Source organism: Gymnoscopelus braueri, assembly GCF_963280865.1.
Source record: "Gymnoscopelus braueri genome assembly, chromosome: 18".
Classification (NCBI taxonomy): Eukaryota; Metazoa; Chordata; class Actinopteri; order Myctophiformes; family Myctophidae; genus Gymnoscopelus; species Gymnoscopelus braueri.
The window spans coordinates 42,325,370-42,329,149 of record NC_137618.1 but is presented as its reverse complement, the minus strand read 5'-3'; positions in this window follow the sequence as shown (position 1 = coordinate 42,329,149).

Genomic DNA, 3,780 nt, shown 5'->3' with positions numbered 1-3,780 from the left:
ATTGCCGAACGCGTCACAACAATCTACAATTTTTGGCTTTTTTTTCCTTCCTTTTCTTTATGTAAAGCGACTTTGGGTACTTAGAAAAGCACTATATAAATCTGAGTTATTATTATTAATTGTTCCCCCCAGAATATGGATGCTGGGTTCAAGTGGTAAACACATTTTGAAACTTGCCCGAAATATGGATTCCAGGTTGAAAGTGGTTAAGGCCTAAAAGCTCTATGCCAATAGTAGATCTTCAAACTACAGTGTAATTTTGATCAACTCTGCAAAACAGTACAGCTTCCTTTGGCACACCCCGGTGTAGACAGGTGTGACGAACACCAGGGGTCAAGAACACAGAAACCAAAGATACGGTCTTCTCCGCTTGAGATTAGAACCCTTTCATTATCAGTGAGAACAACGACCCTCATCATGTTATGGCACAGAACCTGATGTAGTTCCTTGCACCGAAACCGTTCTCGTTAATTAGAATTATGTTTCATCCGCGAGTGAATAAAAGACGGTGTGCGGGAGTTCCTTTGATTATTAACTCTGCCATGCGTGGCTTCAAGAGCCTAATTACTTAGAAGTTTGCCTGGTAAATGTCTGTTAATTGGCGATGAGGACGCCGGTGCCATGCCCCCCCTTGTAGTCTGCCTGTTCAGTCCCGGACCAAAGCAATTCTGAGCGCTCAGATCCTCCGAGGGCCTATGAGAGAGAGAGAGCGTACTGTAGGATCTCAGCTCGGAGAAGAAGGGGCTTTTTGATGAGGCTGATAAATCAACAAAATAATCCGTTTTCATGAAAGACTTGAGATTCTGTTTTTCCCCGCGTCTTCTTATTCTTCTTCTTCTTGCACGCGTCTCCATCACTGGGGGCGGAGCGTCAAATCTTGCATCTCAGGGAAAGGATAACATCACAGTGTTGCAGCCTGTCTCTTCAGAGCCAGTGTTGATTTCGTCGACTAAAACTATGACGAAAAATGTCTGTCGACAACCTTTTTTCACTGAAGAAAACTAAATAAAAACAAAATAAAAACTAAGCTATGAAGATGAAAACTAGGACTAAATATATAGACAATTTCGTCAACAAATAAAAACTAGACTAAAATCTTTAGGAAGGACTAGTGGAGAAGAGATCCAGTAGAACTAAGACAAGTCATCATACTGTACAGTAGGTGCGCGCGGGTGTCAGACCAAAAATCAAGATTTGCTGTCAAAATCAACACTGTTCAGAGCGTTGTATTTGTCGCGAGCACAATGGTTTGCCTGTGTGTTGTGTGTCCACAGTCGGTGCAACCTTTCCAAAGCACCCAAATGGTTGGCCTTTATTTAAATACCAAGTCACACCTCCTGTAGGTTATTGTCGTTGTATAAATGTAAGTAAATAGGTCGGAGAGGCTTATTGCCGAGAACGCAAGTCTATCCCCCGTTACAATGCGCTATAGACACCTGGGAGATGGATTGCTGAGGTGAAGCACCACACCTACCATGAGCTACCAGTACAGAACTTTACCGCACAACTTGCCGCACCCAAGCCGTGCTACTCATACAATGAGTTGGTGGGATCAAACCCATGACCTTGTGGTCTAAAGGCGAGGCTGAACTACCCGGACACTGTATAAATATAGTGGCGATTTATAGTCACTAATGCTTGATTTACACTTTGAGCAGCACCAGTGTTGTATGCCGAAAATAGCAGATCTACAAGATCAAAATGTGCCATGGTGCAACATGCTGCAAGCTTGTAGATCAGCTGTTCGTGGCGCAGCTGATGCACAAGGCTGCCGGAAGTTCCACCGCCTTCGCTCACACATGGAACGGAAGTGAATGCCAGACATGCACAACAATGTGACCGTACCCTACATCAGGGGCGTGTGTGAGCTGTCCGACAATTTAACCTAATGGTTAAATATCTGTGTGACAGCAGAAGGGGGTTTAGTGGCTTCAACAGTCCATATAAACTAAAGAAACGGCAGGTAGAGCTTTCCCTAGTGTGTGTTATAGGGCTTTGCAATGGCTTACTGCAGTTTTAGTAGGCTAGACAGGTTTTTCCCCCAGCAGCACAAAGGTGTGTGTGTGTGTGTGTGTGTGTGTGTGTGTGTGTGTGTGTGTGTGTGTGTGTGTGTGTGTGTGTGTGTGTGTGTGTGTGTGTGTGTGTGTGTGTGTGTGTGTGTGTGTGTGTGTGTGTGTGTGTGTGTGTGTGTGTGTGTGTTGTGTGTGGGGTGTGTGTGTGTGTGCGTGCGTGTACACGCTCTGAGCTAGCACACAGCACACCTCATCTTTGACATTCCAGACGAAGCTTGAGCTAAAGCCTTCGTTGGTCCGTACAGGGAAATCTGCGCGACGCCACCAGAATACTAAAGCCACCCCTCCATCATGTGTAATTGCAGCCCCTTCAAGCTAAACAATGGATGTGATGGAAGCTCGGCGCAGTTTTGTTATGCTGATTGCAAAACGCACCCTTTGGAGCCTTCAATCTCTCCCAGCCCACCCTCGAGGCCTTGGAAGCGAAGACATTACAAAAGGGAAAACTTTGCCATTACTCGTGATTCTCTCGCAAAGTATTCCTAATTGTACCTTTAACAAGCGATGTCTGCAATCTAAACGGCGTAATTTAAGTGATCTCGTGAAGTTCTGAAGTAGGCTTATTACATAGTGATGCAGAGGTGTGTGTGTGTGTGTGTGTGTGTGTGTGCGCGCGCAAGTTGTTGTGTCACAATCATTTTGTGTTGTGTTCAGCTCGTCGGAGATGCCACAGCTGTCCTGTCGTTTTGAGGGTCCAGCCTTCTCCATAATCAGCCGAGGAGTCAAGAGAGACTCATTGGGAGCAGATTGTGCTCACGTTAAAATGAGCTCTGCTGTCCTTTGTAGCGCAGTCATTCTGGCACAAAGAGTTATTGGCTGCAGCTGGTGCACCTCTCTCTCCTGACAGTCACATTCACATGAGAGCTCATCGTTATCATCTATTCATCCAGTCTTCTCACGCTTGAAGTTAAACAAAATTAGATTTTTTTTTGGTTGTCGTTTGTTTTCTTCCACACTCTTCAAGCAATTCAAGTCCCTGCGACATACTCCTTGGTGTAATTGTACATCAATAGGTTCGTGACCTATGGGCCACATGGCTCGGGAACTGCTGGTTATCAAGGCTAATTACTTTTTTAGCAATTACTTCAGATGTAAAAACTGTCTTGGTTAGTTTTTCTTTCAAGTATGTCTGCTAAGATGAACATGCCCAGGTGTCGTTACAGCATCTTTAAGCAGTAATAACTTGAGGGTGGTTAATGCTCAAGTTAAGCCGTATATTGTTTGTCATGTGGCAAGTAGCGAATATGTGGCTGTGTCTTCTCGGATTGCACATGCAAGTTTTTCAGCAGAGCATAAAAACTTCAGTTGAATTTGTTTCCTTCATAAAATGCCTGAAATTCTAGTCGGCAGAAATGGGCGGGGTCTATATGGAGATCCCAGGAATCCAGTGGGAAAAAAATTGTGATTGTACGAGCTACGGTTCAAGAGTTACTGTATAGGCAAAAAACATGAAACGTTGTAGTGCCTCAATTTTCTGCTACTAGTCCTACAGATGTTGTCCAAAACTCAAACAAATCTGTACACAAATCATGTGATCAAGATGTGTATGTCCAGTTTTTCAGATTCCATTCGGATTGGCTAGGATTGGCTTCACAATTTGGCAGCCATGTTGAAAAACACCACCACACCACATTTCACGCTTGTATCATAATGTGCATGATTCTTCCCAAATAGTGCTGTTATGCACTGCACCGGTGGTTCTCAAACG